Below are 22,702 nucleotides of genomic sequence, written 5' to 3' on the forward strand. Positions count from 1 at the left end.
AAGCGCTAATGGAACCTGGCAGTATCTCCAAAATTACCACACTAAAATCACATGCCATGACACCAAACTTCTACAGTAGTACAAATATGGTCTGTACTCACAAAACGATGCATTTGGAAGTTTGTACATAGTCCAGGAGTTTATTATTATCAACACAAGCCTGATAGCTTTTCTGCTGCTAAAGCTGCGTCGACGTCACTTCCTTGATCTGGGAGCTTCAAAGTAAGATGAGGGTTGATCTACTTCTGTAGACTACAAAGTATATGCTATATTCTACATGATTTTTTATGAATTTTTATCAATGGAGAAATTGAGCAGCCTTGCTTTGTTGTCTACAGTAGTAGATCAGATAGACCATATTTGTACTACTGTAGAAGTTTGGTGTCATGCCATTTGATTTTAGTGTGGTAATTTTGGAGATACTGCCAGGTTCCATTAGCGCTATTCGGGATAACTCAGTAACTCAGCTGATGTTCAGCCAAGATCGAAAAAACTTTGGGTGGGCTACTTGGCTGGATGTCACGGTTCAAATGATTATAGGGTGAACCTACTCCGAACTATCACTTTAAAGATTAAGATTTATTGTCATGCATACACATGAAATTTGTCCTCTGCTTTTAACCCATCCAGGTTGGCACCTGTTTGACATGCACATGGTCACACACTCAGATGCCAACCTGGAGCAGTGGGCAGCCATGAAGCGCCTGGGGAGCATGGTGAAATGAGTAATGAGTGGGAATTGAACCACCAACCTTCCGGTTATTGGACGACCAACTCTAACCACTAAGCCACGGCCGCCCTGTCACATGAAACATTCAGCTCCAAGTCAGCTGTTTAAATGGGGAAATCTTATCACATTAGACTAGAAGTGACAATCATAACAAACATCGTAGACATTGAGATTGATGTAACCCTAGAAGAGACACAGCTATGTATTACATTTGGGTCAGATTTACCGGGTACCACCTAACTGATGTTGCAGGCACCAAATTTTGAGAGCTGAAACTTTTACTTTAAAGGCAAAGCTTAAGCCAAACCTTAACCTAACATATGCGGTCCACCCATAGAAATATTTTCCACGTTTTCTATTCAAAAGTTCTAATGACAAAAAATTTGTGAGTCATCTAGAAGTGACCAAGACTGCAGCACCTCAAGGATGGCAGCTGTCCGGGCATGAAGCACGATGCATTATCTTTAGTGTCTCGTGGACTCCCTGCATGAGAACACCAGCCTTGTGACTTATTGAAAACTAGATTTATTTATAGAATCACACAGCAGTTTATGTCAATCTGGCTTAACTCTAATACTGCCACCCGACACACATGAGTAAACCTCGATCAGCACACAGAAAAATGTGCTCACTGAGCTTCAAAACAGGCAGGAGGGGCAGTGGTTAAGTGTAAATAGTCACAGGGAGGAGTTTAAGGCATTCACTGTAAATACAGATAAAGGACACATCACCACCACTAGAAGTGAGAAGAGAGAGAGTGCTTTAGCTGCATCTATCGAAATCTGGCAATGCTGCACACACCTCATGGGTTGTGCTGAGGTGTGAGTGTTTTTGTTTGACTGACACTATCAAAAGGGAACATTTAACTTCTCTGTCTCACTGCTGTGTTCTCATGACCATACTTCTCTCTCCTCATTTTTTATCATGCTTATGCAACACACCGTCCTTCCCCACAATAATTAAAGAGATATTAATGCTTGAATTTCAACGTTGTGCGGTACAAGTAAATCACATGTATGAGCAATGGAAAGGATCAAACGCTGACGACTGAGATAGAAAGAGAAAAAGAAGAGGCTGGGAGTACACAATCAATTTGAAATGCTGTCACCCCAAGAGTCCCGTTATTCTCAAAAGCATTACTTACCGATCAACAAAGTTTTGGGATCTGGATTATTTCCCTGATACTTTCTTTCGGAAATGGTTCCAGCTATGAAAAGAGTATCAGAAAAACACTCCTTCTAAAAGTAACGAATCCCTGGGAAAAGTTTCTTTGCTTGAAATACGGCTTCAAGAAACATTAGCACTGAGTCAACACCATACTTGGCAAAACTAATAAGAGTGATTGCAATTTGCACCAAAAAGTTATCGGTTTCTTCCTTTGTCAACATGAAAGATATGCTTTTCTGTTTTTGCATAATCCTGTTAACAAACAGACAAATGGACAAACCTCCACCACAGATTAGTCTTGCTTACTCTTTACTTCATGTAAGAAAACAAGATTCTATTACACATGCGCATGCAAATACAGCCTTCCACAAGAAAACGTATGGGGTGTCTTGTTGAGGAGATGTTCAGACTGACAGCATCCTTTATCTGCTGATATCCCCATAAAGACATCAGCAGAAAAAAGTGACGAAACGCACGCTGCAAATGTCTCATTAAAGTATTAGTGGCACAATTTAAGCCTTATAAAGCACAAATTACTCGATCAATTTGATTGGGTAACATAACTGTAAATACAGTATATTACTTTGTATTCATGCACTTATTTTCTCTGTTCGTTTCTGTATTTTACTACAGATCCTAAAGAAATCTTGATTTTAGCACCCCCGTGCTTTTTTTTTTTACTATAAAAATAAAGGTGTAAAAAAAAAGCCATTTCAAATTGCAGAGGTGTTATCAAATCTGTAATCCGCATAATCCGTGCTGACGAAGACCTCCCCCACTTATTTGCTCGAGTCTTCTATGAGAAGGCATCTCCATTTGCCCAAGTTGAGAGTTACATTGTGTCTCTAGGAGGCTGACATGCAAATCTGATGCTTAGTGTAAACCACAAACACACATACACACACACACACTGCAGCTGGTGAGAAATACAGCTAGCTATAATTAGTTGATAAAAGCATAGTAACTTCTTGGCGGGACAACAGAGAAACCACATCAGAGGTGTACCTAAATAAAACCAATGAATAAGAACTAAGGAGTCCAAAAGGCAATCATTTACGATATCATTAATCAGTTTTTTAAGTGCCGTGGTATTATCAAGGTGTTTATGAGTTACTTTATATGTTTGACACGTTAATAAGATTCTATGTGGGCATGTTTTTCAACAGTATCTTGTAACACAAAATGTTGATTTAGATGATTTTGATTTAGACCTTGGCATGCCAAACGTCCTCTATTCATTTTTTACTTTTGTCTCAGTGATAATGACGGGGTGATGAGTGCTGGCCTGGTCAATGACATAATGCTGGCATGGTGATGCTGTCCTCCAAGCTAAATCAGATTTGGCCTGCGAGACTGCCGCAGCACCAGAAGTGTACGCCAAAATTCTCACTCTCAGGAAGAGACAGCTTGTCAGTCTGGTAAGAGCAAACACGGTTTGCACTCTCAACAAAATAATTTGAACATGTCCACACGCTGAACTGAGACATTTGACAAAAAATGAGAAGGCTGACAGATAGCAGGTGCTGTTGTTTGGAGGTGAACACTGGGGACATTTTTAAAAACTTGGCTGTGGTTCACTGATGTCATGTCAACGACTTGCAATTGCTGTTTGCTTGTCATTTACACTATATTCAATCATTTATTGCCTTGTTGTATTTCCCCAAACACCAATAAAGACAGAGTATAATTAATCGTCATGATAAATTAATAAAACTATTGTGATTTATATATTAATTTCTCAATTTTTCATTAACTCTGTGTATGTGTTTGGATCCTTGAACCACCCTATTTGCTCTAATATGTACTTACTTAAAACGCCATTTCTGTTGTTTTTGGGTTTTTATTTCGACAGTCACAATACACAAAATATATTTCTGCGTTTTCTATGAATATTCCCAACCATAACATAGACAACAGTATTACATAAAACCTAGCATTTGAATTCTGCTCACTGTCTGCCTTCCTCCTTCGCTCTGTGGTCTCTCTTTGAATATTAAAACAAATAAATTACCAGTATCATAACAATAACCCAATCCATACAAAACAGCAGCACAATTGGATAGGTTAAGAATCTGAAACGTAAACGTATAAATCGTAACTTCTCCATACTGAAAAAAAACAAAACAACCAAGAAATAAATCAATTTCCTCTCCTCTCTTTGCTTCAGTTTCTGGTAATTTATAAGTCAGAGAAATCTGCAGTGAGCTATGATGGGTAAAAATAGCTGCCTGTCTCCAATGGAAACCTCCAAAAAAAACATCATCCATCACTAATCTGCAAACACATTAAAAAAAAAAAACTTGGTATCTTGGCCTTATGTTGAACCAATACCAATATTTACGGAGTGTTATACGATTCAGGATGATACATTTTTCAAACGGAAAAAATCAATTCATTCTAGTTCCAAACACTTGTTTAACCAAGACATTCATTTCTTTTCTCAATGAAAACAAGCATATTCTGTGACATTGGTTAGCTACCTTGCTACCTTCAGGTTAGATGCTGTATATCCAACCAAAGCGTGGGCAGTTACAACATTTGTTTGGTACTTAACAAAACAGAAGAAATGTATTTACTTATGCAGTTGATAGTTCGAATCTCACTTTGTTCTTTCACTTGACAAAAAACCTCTGGCACCTATTTGTTGAATTTGAAAATCTTATTCTCAGTCACATTGTAAATTTGCTCGTCGTCAGCAACAAAATGAGAAATAGATGCCGTAGTTACCTTTGACCTCAAGGGTCTGGAGTTGGGGTTTGAAAAAAGTCTTCAAAATTTATTTCTTTTTCTTGCGTGGTCCTTAGTGGTGCCTATTGTACGATCATCATATTTCTAGGGGATTTTTTTTAGATCTGTTGTACTGCTCCGAGACTTATTCAGTGATCAACAGACCATCCCTATTATAAAATCTGACTTTGATGGCGCTTCATGAACCATGTCGGCTTCACTGGTCCAACATGTTGAATTTGTTTAGGTAAATGAAATGATGATCAGTGTTGATATTACTTCCACCAATAGATCTGAACATATCAGCCTGCTAATACAATTTTAGAGTTGTGTTCAAACTCATACATTATTACCAGTTTGCAGCAGCTCTGTGTAAGATCTACAGCTAAACTCAATAGAATTTTAAATGTCAAATCATTGACATCAAAATCAGCTCCTGGTTTGTGTTTGTTAATCTTTACATTAACTGTTAACATACCTTAAAGTTTGGAGAAAAAAAACCAACAAACACAATTTCTCTTTAACTGTATGTTGCTACTGCACATCCTGCAATATTTTTGTTTTGGCTTCGTTCCAGCTCCTGTTTCACAGCCTCACTATCCAAGAGCCCTGTTCTGCTTGAAACGATCATCTGATTGGGGGAGCTTATAGTCAGCTGCTCACTCTTTGTTTGAGGGTGAGCCCAATTAGTCACTAGACAGACATTATGTAAATGTCTCACACAGTAAAGAATGGAACAAAAACAAAACTTTTTTTTTCCGTCAGCTCAGGAGCAGCATTTTCAGTGGGAGAGAATAACTTCCTTTGAGTTTTGTAACGTTGCAAAACATTTACATGAACAAAAAAAGCCACTTAACACTGCAGAGGAAAAGATTTCATACAGCAGCACATTCCCTAAAAACTGTAGCTTCGGAGAGTATTTGGTTCTGTTGCTCAGAACACTGTATTTTCTAAAACTTTGTGCAAATACAACATGCAGTTATTAGCCCAAATAAAATAAAACCAAAGTTCCAAATTCCGACTTATTTCCTGTGATGTACAAAGCAAAGTAACAAATTCTCACATTGACTTTGACTCACCGAATGTTCATCATTTGTCAAATTTGTAATTCCTGAACTTTAGCAGTCACATTGGAGAGAGCAACCACCTCAGAAGTCATCCACCCACTACCGAGCAACACATTTCATCTATGTCAGTGGGCTAAATAACCTGCCGAGGAGAAAAACAAGTCACTTTGGCATCAGTACAAAGGCCTTTAACAGCAATATCTTCACTGGAAAAAAAAAAGTTTATTCTTGGGGGGGTTGTGTCCAAAACTTGCTTCACCTCTTCGTGTTTTTGTTTCTTTGCCGAGATAGATTTGCATTCAGTGGCTTGTTCCAGCATGACATAATGAGAATAATCTTCCTTATTACAATTGTTTACACCCAAACATCACACAAACCACTGATTCATGCGCTTTCTTCTTCTTTATTACCCTCTAAACAGTACCCCTCTTCCACGTCTCTTTTATGGATGTTGTTCCATACAGCGGTGCAACCATACATATAAATGCTTCATTTCAAAGTATTAAAAACAAAATTGATTAAGTAAAGCAATTAGAAACTAATTGATACTTAGTTGCTAGTTTTTAACAATATGATTTTTGTCATAGAGCTTTCTTATGGTTACACACTGCAAATTTAAATGATAACATAAGGATCACTTTCGGCCAATGCATGTGATGATACGGCATCTGTCATTCGGTCCCCTCCAGTCACCTGTGGGTGCATCAAGGCTCCAAAAGCAGACAGAACACAGAGGACAACACCAACACCTATGGATACTGCATCCGCAAAAGAACTGTATATGAATTTGAACAAGAAGACAGAAAGTAGCTTTCCACCCGGACAGTCCGTCCTAATCAAAACACTCCTCAATGCCAGCTCTGTCTCCCCTCAATCATGTAGACCAAAACAAAGTGCCACACTCTGCTGCTGGCTTCTGTTACCCTTCTCTCTCCGGCTTGCTCCTCGTCACATGGGGATGGAGCTGGGGGAAGAGAGTGCATCGTAGGGACGAATGCATTCATTCAGCTCGAAGGACAACCCACTCGGTGTGTGACCACCACGGTGGATATTGTACTGCTGACTCTGTCACATGCTGCAGCACCGTGGCAGTCCAAATCCAAATTTACTGACATAGAACTCCTGAGTACAGCAGGCATCCAATGTAAGCAGATCAGTGTAAGACTTTAAAGTCAAATCCCTTTTAGACTGAAGAATTGTGCAGAGAACAACAGCTAGCAATGAATAATGAGTGAAAATAAAGCTCTAACTGAAGCTCAGGAGTAACTTGTTTAGACTTTATGGTCTTGTTCAGTCTTAAGTCCTTCTGACATGTCCTCAGTAATTTGATACAGCTCTACACACACCTGGAACCAATGCTCTCGCCTCTAGAAAAAGCCTCTCAACCTGAAGGTTGAAATATGGGAAGCAGTGCATAATTGCAACCAATAATATATGCACTCACACCTAAGTAATACAAGGTAGAAATTTCAGGGCATGTAATAAAATTTCAATTATCCAGGAACCTGCTCGCATCACCGACCTGACACACGCTGATCTGCTTCTGATTCTTGAGCAGCTCAGTTCTGAAGGTGTAATAATTTTCCAATACTCCTCGATACAACACTCATTGCATTTAAGTGGTTTCGACCTTATTCAGGCAGCAAATCATTAATTGCATTGCTCAACGCGTTCTCCACACCACGAGCCTTTGATAAACCTTCCTGCTCTTAGAAAATGTAGAAGTGGTGTGACAAGACTGCTGACAACCACTTGTACCCTATTTATATACTGAAGTGTTTTTTTTTTGTTTTTTTTTCAAATTGGGCTTCCAAGCCTATCAGCCATAACATTAAGACCGCTGACAGGTACATTGAGTATACAGCTAATCTTGTTAAAATGCAAAGTTCTGCAGGACAAACAGCATCGTGGCACTCATATAGATATTACTTTGACACCTGCCATCGACCTAAACATTTAGGTCATACACATCCTCTACATAGCAACAGCATTCCCCTAAAAGTCCAGTCTCACTCGAAAACATCCATCCATCCATTTTCTATACCCGCTTAATCCAACTGTCGGTTCGCCGGGGGGGGGGGGGCGAGAGGCGGGGTACACCCTGGGCCAATCCATCACAGGGCCACACAGAGACAAACAAGACAAACGACCACACACACACTTACACTCACTCCTAGGGACAATTTTTTTTACTCGAAAACATGTATAACATATATTTGTCCGCTTGTCCAAAATCTAATAGTGCCACAATCTATGTCTGTCAATTAGGAGATGGTAACGTATACCTAGGTTGTTGTTTTCTGTCAGTTCGAGTTCATGTGACAAGAGGGGAACTGTGAATGCATGAAAATGTGTAAGCCGTTACCATGTGGTTTTTTTGTCACTGTTTAATCCTGTATTTTGCAACATATAGACCTCACCATGAAAAACTAATCCAACCGTGTACTTTTAACATCTAACCCAAAACCCATCATAGGTGAGAGAATAGTAGAAAAGAGTAGACGCCTTCTTTTAATGAGACATGCAGTGCACATGAACACCAGAGAGGCGCACACTGTGATATCCCATAATAACAAGAAGACCAGGTTGCTATCTTCAGCTATCACGGTGGCTCATTAGGGACAACAGAAATATAATTTCGGCAAATGATCTACAAAGAGTAAAGAATTGCTTCAAGGTAAACACAAAAAACTTGTGCTAACGGAAAAAATAAAAATAAAAATAAGGACCAGACTCAGTGAATAATTCCCTATACTCCCTATATAGACCAGTGAGCAGTGCTGACCAACATGTCATTGGGGTCATCAGGTGGGAACCTCCTTTCATCAATGTTTCGTCTAGTTGGGCCCACGACACCTCCAGGAGGCTAGACAATGACCACTGGCGTCCCAGAGTAAGAACAAAAGTACAGTGAGTGCTGAAAACATTTTACATGATGAGTCTTGAGCGAGAGATCGCTTTTACACATATGATAAGAGTGTTTAAAAGGTCTGTGAATTAAAGTCGCTTGCCATCGCCTCCTTCCTCCTTCTAAGCATCCGTGGCCAAGTAAACTCAAGTGAGAAACTTGAGCAAAACTTAAGCTGCATCTCTGCAGAGGACAGAGTTAGGAAAACAAAGAAACTGTGCAGCTTTTCAGCTTTTATTGTGGAACTGCATTGTTTTGTGCTGTGAACCAATGTAGCTGTTTCACATGCCGTCATAAGTTTGGGTTGCCTCTACAGTAGCAGTTCCCCCCCAGCAGGGCAGCAGTGGGCCCCACAAAAACTGCTTAGGAAGGGTTCAAAGAACACAAAAGAATGTCCAAAGGGTTCACCTGGCCTCTAAACTTCCTAGATAGCAACCGAAAGGAGCCTAAGGGACGCAAGCTCAATCCAGAGACGCCAACTCACAGGTTTTGATAGACCTATCGACACTCCAGGACACCCTCAGACATAGCCGTGGGAACTAGGGGTGCAGGGGGTGCGGCTGCCCCCTGCTGAATGTGCATTGCGAGATGGTGGGGAGCTAACAAAAATATATTTCATGAAAACCTATTGTACAGTCTCCTCCGATCGGGATTCGAACACGCGTCTCAAAACACAAACGTTCCGACTCAAGCAACGGAAACACGTCTCTTACCAACTGAGCCACTGCTCCGGGCTACCGTTACAAAGTTGCTATTGACATCTGTAGCAACTCCGTAATGCGAGACAGCGCGGTTTACTTATGTAGCCTATGCCTAGACTCGACTGTTCTCTGCTAGTTTGCATCCATTACAAATGCATCGATAAACATAATAAAATAGTAAAAAAAAAGGTTAAACAAAAATAAAGTTAAGACTCAGGACTCGCGTGCCGCACGCGAGTCCTGCTCCTGCGTGTAGGCTCATTCCATGAGGAGGCTGAGACTGAGACGTGGTTTATGATATTATGGGACCTCTGGTTTAATGTCCACTGTCTGTCTGTCTGTCTGTGCTCGTCATCCACAGAGACCCTCGATGGAGGTGTGGCCAACAAGTTCAGCCCAGCAACATTCTGTTCTCTATATAGCCTATTTTTTTTAAAATGCTGTTAAGCCAGCTGCCGCCGAGCAGTATTGTACGCATAGTTATTTTTTTGAGTTTTGAGTTATTTTCGACGATGCTGTTATTGCAGCTACCACCACGCAGCATGTAGTTAATTCTTAATTAGTTCTGTTAGTGATTACTTTCGACTGGTGCTGTGTGAGCTGACGTGGGACACATCACACACGAGTTCAGTAGGCCTAATGTATAGGCTACCCTTGTTGCCATGAATTTTTAGTGCTTTAATAAAATGCAATATTTTACCAGTTGATGAGGCTGCATACTTTTTTTTGGAATGGTATGGGTGTTTGCGTTGACGAGCACGGATAGATTTCCACGGTCAGATTGCAGGAAAGGCTCCGTTTTTTGCTCATTAAAATATTTCATTGAAGGAGATATATACAGCTATTTATTGTATTTACATAATATTCTACAAGTTTGAGAACCCCCCCCTTTTTTTTTTTTTTTTTTTTAAAACCGCACCCCCTGTTAAAAACTACTTCCCACGGCCCTGCCCTCAGATGCTCTTCGTACACACCCTTACTGGTCAGAGCTGTTCTGGCAGTAAAAGGGGGACTTACTGGGGTCATAATGTCAGTGTATACATTTTTAATGTTAATTAATCGAACATTTTTGCAAGTTTTCATTTTATAACGTGTTTAAATTTCACAGAGATTATATAGAAATGTGCTATTACTGTCCAAGCCTTCCCCTTTGGGAAGGTGCCAGGTAAGTAGTCATTAATCATTGTGACAGCACTAATGTTAAAAAACTTTTTGAAGATTATTTGTGTCGCGGCTTGAGTTGAAAAGTACAAGAACTCATCACCATCAGACATGACCTAGATACTGCACCTCCTTGTCTGTCTATCTTAACAATGTAAACGCAACAGAAAAACCCAGACAAGCCCATTTGCAAATATAGTGGAAAGGGTTAAACGAACTCCCTTTTGTTTTCAAAGATCTCTCTTAAACCCCTTGACCAGACAGTGGCTCAGGCATTTTCATTGTTTAATACCACTGACAAAGTCACAGCGGGGCGCCTCTTTCTTCTCACACACAACTACATGGAAATCTAAGACTGAGAAATCCCCTCATGTTTTCTTTTCATTCCCTCAGACATAAACCATTACTCAGAATGAATTTCTTGGGGACACAAAACTTTGATCAAATCAAAAAAGAACTTAGGGAATCCCCATGTTTATGTCTGCTCTAACAATCAAGAAGAGAGGCGGCGGGACAAGGAGTCGTAAACTGAAGATACTACTTTCCCGTTGAACAGACATATGGCGACTGGCATACGCTATGATAAAAATCCCTGCAAACATTTCAGAAGACAATCATTTTTACAGTAGTCGTGAGTTAAATCAACCTTTTAAATCTACATTCCAATGATCAGCACTGAGCAAGCGTGCGTGCGTATTAGCATAATCACATTCGTATATGTGTAAAAAATTTTATACACAGACAAGTGGCGGCTTTAATCGCTCAGCAGATCAAAAGCTCAACACACGCAATGCCAGCAGACGCTTTATGAATCCGTTAACACTGATTTCATTCTGGGATGGGGGCAGAGATTGACCCCACGCGGGCCAGAGAGAGGAGTCGGTCAGATGTAACAGCAGAGGCCAAGCAGGTCAGACACAAGCTCTCATTCTGCCCCAGCCTGTCAAGTCCAGCAGTCACAGCCTCACCTGCGGCCAGAAAATTCCCTGAAGTGACTCATCAAGGATGAGAGAACAACTGAGGACTGCCTGCTGGAGGTCACAGAAACTCTGCTGATGCTGAGTGTTTCAGTCTGAGAGTGTTTTTATACACCCGGCGAAGCAGGATTTATGAAGATGTTTGTGAAATGCATTAATTCTGGGAGTCACTGTAAGAAATCTATACCGTCATATGACGTGCAAACTGCCATCCTGCACCCGTCTTAGTATTGAATTAGAATTGGCATATGACCAAATGTGGGAATTTGTCCCTCAGGCAGTGAAAGGTGACCAAACAGAAAGAGCAGATGGCACCTGTAGCCACCCTGTGAAGCAGTATGGGCCAGCTGTGCATGCCTTTCCAGTGAGACTTAAAATGTGATGTTCCAAAATTAACCTGTGAGATCCTGTCAAATCCAGGCATCCATGTTATCAAATTGCATCCAATCAAATAATGCCATCCCTAACCCTGAGTGTCATACATGCAGTAAAATACAAAAGTGGATAGGGCTGTCTGCAGTGGCTATGTCACTATGATGTCAAAATAAAAAAAAAATCACATGAAAAGCTCTGATTCACGAGTAGACCGACACACTGAAGAGCTATTCCACGCTATGCCCAAGTTTGCTCTCACTCAGCTAAAGCACAGCATCGCACTGTGACAACTCATCATCAGAATTTCCAACAGTGATCCTCTTGGACGCAGAGTAAACATTTATTCACTTCTGAAACAAACCATTCCTAGAGATTTACAGATAAGCCCCAAGGAATAAAGCACTTACAAAAAGGAGCCTATATATGCAGTCCAAAGAAGGACCCGAATATTGTGGTAGAAACACGAGGTCTATCATCTGCAACTTAAATAACCAAAGCAACACGATCTAACTGGACCTCTGCTTTGCATACACGCAGAGGTTGAGGCTGAACGTGCACGCATGAAGTGCGTCGTTTTGGATTTTAAAAATGAACTCTACGTGAACAACGTCGACAAGTTCAATGGGCGACATCACGTTCACGGGGGATACACATCAAGGTTAACACGTTGAGCAGCTGTCTGTGTCTCGGTGCCTTACCAGGCCAAGTGTCAGTGCCCTCCTCCAACTCCAAATATCTCCAAACAGATCTCGCCTCCGCCCGCTGTTCGTCTCTGTCTCGACCCTCGGCGTGTTGTCCTGCCTCTTCAGTCTCGCTGCACGTCCGTCCGCCTTCCCTCCCAGCTGTGTAACTGTCATGCGTTTCCCAGTAAATTGTCCTAGTAATCTTCTCAAAAGTGGGATGTGAGGAGTGTTCGGGTTCCGCCTACCGCACGCACTGTCAGAGACTAAAAGGAAATTGCTGTGCTGTGTCTGTTGCATGCCAGAGCGCGCAGGAGAGCGAGTGCCCCCCGATTTGGCACGCGCTTGTCTAATCTTTTGGACCTGATGACCAGCACTAAATCCGTAGCATCGGTCGGTTAAAAGATCATGCCCACCGATTCAATATGCTGGAAATGGGACTGTTTTTTTTTTCACACGTCGGTGGCGGGTTATATGGAGCTTATTCATTCTTTGTCGTGCTTTAGCGCGCGCAGACAGAGAGAGCTTGAATGAGCGCGAGGACACCACGTACCACGCATTTATTTATTTATTCCATTTGATGGTTTCCCCTTTAATCGCTTGCGATAATGGAACTGGTGTCGACTTTTTATTAAAAAGCCATCCAATTGCCTTCTCTCCTTTTGACACGCAATAAGCATCGTAAACACCAGCCAGTGCCTCCGCTGCTGCTTACGCACACGGGATGGGCAACGCACGCTCCATTTCTAGGTCATCGGCGGCAGCGCGTTTGGATGTCACACACTGCTCCAGGGATTGTCTTTTTTCCCTTCTCTCCTCCAGCTCATGCTCGCCGAGGAGGACACACACACACACACACACCTTTGGTCAAATTAGACCAGGTTCCTGATTGTGTAGCCCATAATCGAGGGGGTAGAGCCAAATAAATGCTTCTATCAAATATTACAGATAAATAAATTTGACTTTTTTTTTTTTACCTAATTAAATACCTGCATACGTTTTGTCTGTATTTGCTTTTTTTTTTTTTTTTTTTGCATTATAAACGCCATGTTATCCTCTCAGCAAGCAACAATGGTTTTCCTTTGAAGCCGTCTCAGTGAACCTAACCTTGTGCTAAGCAGATGACATTTAACCTTTGAGACATATAAGCAAGCATCTGCTCTGAGGTTGACCCAGTGGGGAATGGCTACCCATAGAGGAGAGGGCCAAAGATGCTGAGAAAGTGGTCTATGCATCCCACAGGTTACTGGAGGAGCTCGGCAGATGTATGCAATACCTAAAGAGTGAGTCTCAAGTGCACATGAGGGCATGCGTTTTTATCAGCGATTTAACTCCTGAGCTCCGTCTTCCAGTGAGTCCTATTCTCACATAACAGGTTTAGTATGCTAATTTTTGCACAATTAACTAATGGAGAGGACAGGATGTATAGACAAAGGACAACAGGTTACTGGCTCTGGAGGGAGAACAATTTAATTCAGCTGCATGAACTCCCTGGTCTTTCCTCTTTTTTTAAAAAAAGGCACGAGACTCACCTTGCCTCACCTATTTGTCAGCGTAAAAGATAATACATGTGTGGTTCTCTTGAAGACTCTCTGGCAGCTGAGATCACTTGCACAGCACAGGGTATCCATAGAAACTGGGTGTAGCAGGGGTCTGCATCACAAGTTAAACAACCACTGAGATGAGATTCTGACTAAATAAACCCAGAAGACTTCATGCTTTTCAGCTCTCAAATGGTGACCAAAAACCTCACAGAATGAGCCATTACATTGCTGATCAGGCATCAAGTGAAATAAGTCATTTAACTGACATCGGTGAGTCGTAGCTCAAAATATAATGGATCAGGGTCACATTAAGAGGAATGTGTAACAAACAAAGACATTTTCATCTATCTATCCATCCATTTTCTAAACCCATTTTGTCCTGTGCAAGGCGTGTGGAGTGACACGGGGCATAGACCTGTAGCGTTTTCAATCATGCAACCTTCATGTGGAATGCGTGTTCAAAACCGAGATATGGCAACCTTTTTTTTCTCTTTCAGTCAGCAACTCAACAACAATTTACTAAAACACTTTAGTCACTTCTTGGTTGGGTTTAGGCAATAACCTTACTTGGTTAGGGTTAGAAAACAGTCATGGTTGGGACTAAAATACATCACTGTTACAACTCTGCCATCTCCTTCATGGACGCATAAACCCAACAATACGTTTCTAGGAAACATTGTCTCTTCTTGGTTGGGATTAGACATGAACATTACTTGAGCCTGGTGAGAGCTACAAGGATTGAAAAATATTTGGTCATACTAAGTTACTTACAAGCACTTAACATTGCAGGTAAAATATGTTGTTTCTGAATGCGTAAACATGTCGCACAATCACCCACTCATCTAGTCTTCTAATATGTACTTTTATGCCTCTTAAAACTAAACAGGCTAGCTTGTAATTTATTTCCCATTTCCATGTACATTAGAAGAACATTTTGTACAAGGCCACAAACAAGTTGATTATGTTTCACTTCAGTTTAACAAAGATCAGTAAGACTTCCTCAGTAGTCTTTCAAATTTGGACTACCATATCAGGTTGCTCTGAGATGGGGTGATACTTATTGTGACATCATTGTGATGATTCATGAAGTCAGGATGGGGTTCTGTCCTCAATATAATGTAACACCCGTTATCTGTAAAGCCTTTACTTGAAAATTATTTTGTTTCCTTTTAGAAGTATAGCTAGATTTAATAGTTAGATTTTTATAAGTAGCTTTCACTTCATATGCAAGTCATGTCTGAATTTGGAATAACTGTTTTTTATCTCTTGTCCTTCCTCCACCTCTGGCACCCTCTATACTTTCATTAACCCCTACCCGAACCAGGGTTTGAATCCCATTCCTGCTTATCTTTACCTATTCTATTTCTACCCCCTATCCAAACTAGGGTTTGTATCCCCACCCCGACTGGTGTGCAGTTGGTGAGAGGCTGGGGTAGCTTGTTGTTGTGGAAAAAAAGATGGTTGTTGTGGTGTGAGGAGCAGTGGCTGGCTTTAGGGGAGTGACTCTGGGACGCTAGTGATCACTGTCTAGCCTCCTGGAGGTGTCGTGGGCCCAACTGGACGAAACACTGATGAAAGGACGTTCCCACCTGATGACCCCGATGACATGTTGGTTAGAACTGCTCACTGGTCTATATCATAGGGAGTATAGGGAATAATTCACTGAGCCTGGTCCATTTTTTCTTGAGCACTTGAGCAAGTTTCTTGTGTTTACCTTGAATCAAGCATACCAGACCCCTGACAAAAATGATGTCACCCCTCCAATATCAATAGATTTCTAATCTATTTTGGACCTTCTAGATGTGTGATTATAAACCTCCGAATATGTATTTATTATTGTTTTATGTAACTGTTTCCTTATATTGTATTCAATGTTTTAAACAATTTTTTTTATTCAAACTTGACACTAATTGTTTGCATATTTTTGCATTTCTCATATTGCTGTAATTTAAATGTACATTTAAATAAATAAATACATTTTATGAAAGCTATTACCGTATAATAATCTGAAACTAGGAAGTTTAGTGAGTTTAACACTTACAAAATGACATCCTAAACTTAATCATATTTGAACTACTAATTTTATCTGATTTTATCTATCGTTCTTGTCTCTTTCTTTTTTATTTAAATTTTAAATTATGCTTTTTATTTCTACTGTTTTAATGTGTCTGTAAAGCACTTTGAATCACCTTGTTGTTGAATTGTGCTATACAAATACGCTTGTCTTGCCTTGCCTTACTAAAGACATTGTTGTTGTTTTTTTTTCAATTCTAATTTACTGGTTGAAATTAGTTTCACAATCATTTTTGATCAAAAAATCATATGTTGGCCAAAAGCAGCAGAAAAGAACTCTAAATCTGTGAGACTTCAACACTGTAATCATATTATTCCATTTTCTTCTGCCGTATTCCATCTACAAAGCAGTACAGCTCTCTGAACTGCTTTGATATGAGAAAACAAAGGATATCTGTAACTTCAGGGTGGTCACACAAGTTTGAATCCATGCCGGAGATTAACTGGAGTAAATACACAAGTGGATTTAAGGTTTTCAGCGGCAGTACTACACACACAAAAATGTAACAAGAGCATTGAGTTATTCGCGGTCTATCCTAAACAGCTTTTATGACGAGTCTAGAGCTTGATTTGTGTCCTCCTGCAGTCCTCCACAGACTGTCGGCCTTTGCAGTGTTCATAATTAGGGGCAACGGGAAGAAAAGATCTCGTCACAGACCACTAAACCCATTGAGTTGCTTCTGATGAACGCTACCACAAGATGCTACACTCAAAGTCAATTAAGGTCAATCTGCCAGTGCATTCTTCATGTGGGTAATAGATGGCAGTCACCGTATGATTATCTCTGTAATGTGGTCCACTCATGGGTGAGCAGTAAATAGCAATGCTTTGGAAATTATGTGGTTATGCCATTACCTGAGAGCGGGTTTCAGTGAGATGATTCTTCATGTTGGACTAAAGGCAGTCTAGAGCAGGTTTTTTAGTGCTTTGAAAATCTAGTGTAACTGCAATTCATTTTCATGCTGGGTGAACATCGCATAACACTGACGCCACCTGACATGGTGCTCCAGGGCCTGCAGGCATGAGTCAGTTTGTAGGTGTTAAAGGAAAATGCACGGCTTGCTTGGCAGATTGGGTTTATTTACATGAATCCAATGAGTAGATAAGGAGAAGAGGATAAATATGATACAAATCACATGTGTTGGGAGTCGTTACAGTCATTGGATTTAGCAAATATTTTCATTCTAAGATGTACTTTGCACTTTGCAATGGAATATTTCCTCTCTTTGCAGTGAGCTTGTTTTTGAAATCATAGTAACCAACAGCAATAGCCCGTTGGGACATTTTCATGCAGTCTTTTTAAAACAAGCTGAGACAGCAGTCTTGTATCACTTTGAGTTACAGGAAGTGAGAAATATATAGTGGCAGGAAAATTAATATTCTCCTCTGTGGTAACTAAAATAAGTACTTCAGTGCTTAAAAGGGTTTAAAGTTTTACTTTTCTATGTGTCTCTAGAATTCTAAGCGATGGACATTTTATTTTTAGATTCCTGAAGACGTTTTAAATGAAAATAATCACAGATCAGTCAGCTAATACCATTCAGTTGTAACAGTTTAATTACTTGCCATCAGGATGCTGTGTTGAGCAAAGAAGTTCCCGAGTTTGGAGACAAATCACATGGCAGATTTTGCAGGAGCTCTCAGCAGTGTCGTGAAAAACTGGATTATTTGAAATACGACATTACTTCACTGACACATTTACTTATCATGGTAGCTGGGGCCCGTTGCACAAAAGTAGGATTTAGTCATCCAGGATGAATTACTTAGCCAGGTTCAAGCAATCCAAAACATGGGCGCCCAGGCTTAGTTGGTTGCACAAAGGCCAATCCAGGATGAGCAGACACGGATTCATTAAGCCAGGTGAAAGCGATCCTGGATAAGTGCTGCACACGGCTTTCTTAAATAGACCCCACGATCGATCATAGATTCACTGATTCACCATGGCAACAAGGGCGGCGTATTTCTCCCCAGCGGAGCAATAATTATTAATGGAAGCATATGAAGAGGTGAAGGAGAAAATAAAACAAAAAGGAAATACTGCCACAGTTAAAAAACAAAGGGAGCAAGCGTGGCAAACCATTGCTGACCGCCTGAATGCGTAAGTAGTGCACAAATACACACTCACCACTCCACTGAAACTATCACAATTAGGCAGTGTTCGAACTACAGGGGACTCGGGGGATCCGAGACCCCCTGAAACTGACACGAGACCCCCCCGAAAACAGGATTGCAGGTAAGAATTTTTTTTTTAAAAATTACAGTTACAGTTACAATGTTAACATTCAGAGTAAGATACTCATTGCATCGTATTACAGGTTTCCCCAATGTCATTGGTGCAGTGGACTGCACACACATCAAAGTAAAATCCCCCTCAGGTGGCCATGAGGGGGATTTTGTGAACAGGAAAAACTTCCACAGCATCAATGTACAGGTGAACGTGACTTTTGATAAAGTTAATTAATGAACACTGTACATTGCCTGTGATGTGCATTAATTGGTTTAACATCTTATCAGTTCAGATGATCTGCAATGCTGACTATTTGATCAGTAATGTTGTGGCAAAGTGGCCCGGCTCGGTCCACGACTCCCGAGTGTTTCGGAACTCAGAGATCTATCGGCGCCCATCACAAGGTGAGCCACAGAACCTCTATTGATAACCACTTTTAACATCATGGCTGTGTTAAGACTGTCACTACTTATGAGGTTGTGATGGTAACATTTTGTATTCACAGGTGAATTCCTGGGTGTATTGCTGGGTGACAGAGGGTATGCCTGCCAGCCTTTTCTGCTCACTCCATTTGCAGACCCTCTGGAGGCACAACTGGCATACAACCATGCCCATGCCAGAACAAGGGCCCGGATCGAAATGACATTTGGCCTACTGAAGGCACGCTTTCAGTGTCTGACCCACCTGAGAGTCAGCCCAGACAGGGCATGTGATATCATTGTGGCCTGTGCTGTCCTCCACAATGTGGCCTGCCTGAGAAAGGAGAGGGCCCCCAGAGTGCCAGCTCTCATATACTGGGACAATCCTGCCATCTTCCCAGATGACGACTGTGGTCGGCTGGTCAGAGACCAATATGGGTTAAATTATTTTAATTAATATGCATGTTGATTTAAGTTGGGCCTGCAATGGCAGAGGAATTTTTGTTAGGTTTTTGTGCCGTATAGGCAATGCAATTTTATTTGTATAGGCCATTTTTACAAACAGTTTGTCTCAAACTGCATGCTTTGATTCTGTGCTTTTTGTCTTGTACAGCACTGTGTGACTTCAGTTTTGAAAGGAGCTGATGGTTTACTTGCTTTGATTCATCCTTGTTCAATAAAGGAACATCATGGTACTCTCTAATGTGTATTTATATTTATATGGTGATGTAATTTATGTGTAGTCTGTGGGGAAACTAAATTATCTAGTGGTTCATCTAAAATCATCAGTTATCTAAAATGATTTCAATTAATGATCACAAATGTTTCAATAATGATAGTGGGTATAGTTAAATGTTTTAACAATATGTTCTAGGCAGTGGAATAAATATTGGTTTCCAATTGTGGCGACCGCTGACTGAGATAAGGAATGAGATTAAATAGATCCTGGAACTTAGCCTGGTCTGGAGCAGGCTAGCTTCACAGAATAAATCTCCATGGTAACTTACGTCTGAACATATCCCACTTCCCTTATCCTACTTTTGTGCAACCGGATCACGGATAAGTTGATCCAGGATAGCCAACATATCCCCGCTTAATCCCTTATCCTACTTTTGTGCAACGGGCCCCTGTTCTTGAACACTATTATCAACATCATCGAAAAAAACAAAACAAAACAAAACAAAAAGAAGAAGAATAGCCCAGTAACTGTAAATGTTACAAAACAACACTGTGTGCATGAACAATCAAAGAGTAACAGAAGCATTTATCAAGAGGAGACATCTGTCATGCGAGAGAGCTGCTGTTTGTTATTCTGTCTAGACTTCAATCATTTGAGAAAGTTTTTACAGAAAAACTTCACAAAGTGTCCCCTCTCCTACGCATACAAACACATACTTAAGCCACCGGCCCATCCTTCCCTTTGACCATCAAAGAGTCTGTACTGTCGTACAGACACACACACATGTTGCTTTGCAACATAGAGAAATATCCTGAACATTATTCCCCTCTGCGGGAGGAATTCCGCGAAGGAGCAGAGCATCCGTTGTAGAGAGGAGCTTAAACATTGAGGCCCAAACTATGAACGTCGGTTGTCTGGTGCTTGATGCTAATTGAGAAATTTTAGCGTTCTAAAAGGCTGATTAAAGGTTAATTGAACATGTAAGAAGAAATTTAGACATTTTTATGTTGATCTAAAGTACAGATGGAAAAGAAAGAGAGCATGGGACACTGCAGTGTTGTTTGAGGGACCATCTTAGTCCTGTGATGAAATATATCTGCCCTGGTGCCGGTGCTCTTCTCCAGGATGACAATGCCACCTTCCGTAAAGGACAAATCCAACTACTGAGTTATAATTCACCACCTGAGACTGCAAAAACCGGTGCAGCCTCACTAAGACGCTCAACAAACACAAACCTCTGTCTTTCTTTGTGGATCTAAACCAATTAAGGGTCTCATATTGGTGCAACAAGATAGTAACGATCTTGTCAGATGGCAGCATCACTGCCACCGTTCAATCATTAAATTCAATCTCTTTGCCAGCTGCTTGGTATGCATTGATGAAATCTATACCAGTAAACCTGCGACTGACCATCCAATCTCGTTTACTCAGTAACCTTCTGTAGGCTAGTTGCTGTATATACACATGACGTGATATACAGACATATGTTCAAACACAAAGAGAATATGCAATGCAAAAAAAAGAAAAGTTAAAAAGAAAAAAAAATTATTCAAGTTTGATTTTTCAGAGCTCATTTAATGTACGTTATCTATTTATAATACAATGATATTCCAGTTAATTCGTAACCATTGACATCCTAAGGATTCATAGAAAGAAGAGGGGGAAAAAACTTCTCAAACCTGAAGTTTTTTTTTTTATATATATATATATATATAATGAGAAAGTATAACTTGTGTTTGTTAATAACACATTCTGACTTAATCTAAAATATCCACTCAGATCCCATGAGAGAATTAACTTCAGGGCCCGATGGGAGGAATATCCAAAACATTCAAAGGGCTACCAAGTAAATACTGAATAATAAAGCAGAAATACCTCATTTTATGAATGCGGAGATTCTATAATACACCTAAACTCTTTCTAAATGAATGTGCTGATGGTAAGTTCCTCAGATATTGAATTCTGTTTTTCTGTGTTTGGACAGCTGGGCTGGAGTTTTAAAGGACTTGCCTGCATGAGACAAGTGTATTACCAGTGTGGGTCCCTCTGTTTGAAATGTGTTTGTTGTCAGTATAGTCTTAGATGTATTTCCTTTTTGATCCCTGAGGAAAGGAACACAAACATTTTAGATGTAGAGAATCTCCAAATTGTACAGTACGTCCTTAGGATCAGTGAGGGAAGTCACAACAATGGATGAAAAAATAGAAAAATGTAAAACTATAAAATGCAAAAGTCCCTTATTCTCGAATTTTCAGTCACAAGTTTTACATTGTTGTAAACTATCTTGCAGGTAGTATGAATGATAAATCTGAATATCATATCAATGCACCTAAACAAAAATCCCAACTGGTAAAAGCATTGATCAAAGAAAATGGTAAGTTTATCATTTCTCTAGCTGAAAATCTGCCAAATAAAAAGCTAATTCATGAATATGAATTGACCTGCAACAAAGGCCTCACTGAGGTTCTCCCAGCTCCACAGGGGAATTCAAGAAGGAAATCAGAAAGAAACCGTTGATCCTTTTCATTCTAATTGTAATAATTGTAAAGACAAAGCATGATACTCAATGTGTTACTGCAAATTATTGTACATACTTACCATTCCATCCATTTTCTATGCCTTCTTTATCCAGTTCAGGGTCGTAGGGTGGCACGAGTCCATCCCAGTTACCGTTGTGAGTAAGGCAGGATACACCCTGAATAGGTCACCAGTCCACCACAGGGCCTAACATGTTGTTTAAATAACTCAATTTTCATGTCCGAAAAGGAGTGGGAGGAAGTAGAAACTTTTTAATCATATCCTTACCTCCCTATTCAACAACTGATGGTATTCATTGACCCCAAATTCTTGGTTTTGCCAAGCAGGGAGTTATAAGAAAAAAAAAACAACTTATTTTCTGTATTCCTCTTTTCAATGCCTTCACACAACCCTGTGTCACATGTGTAAAGGACAGTTCTCTTGACCTCTTGGCTAAATATTACTTATACAAAATCAACTCAGACTCTATTGTGCATCGACAGATGTGCGCATTCAGTTGAATCGTCAGAATCATCTCAGGAGCCAGGGATAGAAGGAAAATGCTCCGGGGCTCAACTATCAGTGTCCCAAAAAAAATCTGAAAATGTTTAAACATTGAATATAAGCTCATTTTTCAGTGGATAAACAAAATGCTCATTGCGGAGAATCGTTGTGTAGACTGAAAATCTGAAACGGCCTGAAAACTGTCCGTGTAGAATAGAAATTTTAAAGATTTTGCGAGAAATGTGA

At 40.4% G+C, this 22,702-nt stretch overlaps 1 protein-coding gene across 4 annotated transcripts in view; it reads right to left on the bottom strand.

Moving 5' to 3' along the window:
* LOC142377140 (sodium-coupled neutral amino acid transporter 3-like) overlaps window positions 1-13,012 on the bottom strand; it is a 47,366-nt gene extending 34,354 nt beyond the window's left edge. For 3 of the 4 annotated variants that reach the window (XM_075460954.1, XM_075460956.1, XM_075460955.1), the window contains exon 1: window positions 12,512-13,011. The gene's annotated coding sequence lies outside the window, so the exon portion shown is untranslated. Of the gene's footprint in view, window positions 1-12,511 lie in introns of all 4 variants that reach the window. The other variant, XM_075460957.1, reaches the window with a different exon arrangement.
* Between the last annotated feature and the right edge of the window lie 9,690 nt (window positions 13,013-22,702).

The sequence above is a fragment of the Odontesthes bonariensis genome, chromosome 3 (assembly GCF_027942865.1).
Source record: "Odontesthes bonariensis isolate fOdoBon6 chromosome 3, fOdoBon6.hap1, whole genome shotgun sequence".
NCBI classification, from domain to species: domain Eukaryota; kingdom Metazoa; phylum Chordata; class Actinopteri; order Atheriniformes; family Atherinopsidae; genus Odontesthes; species Odontesthes bonariensis.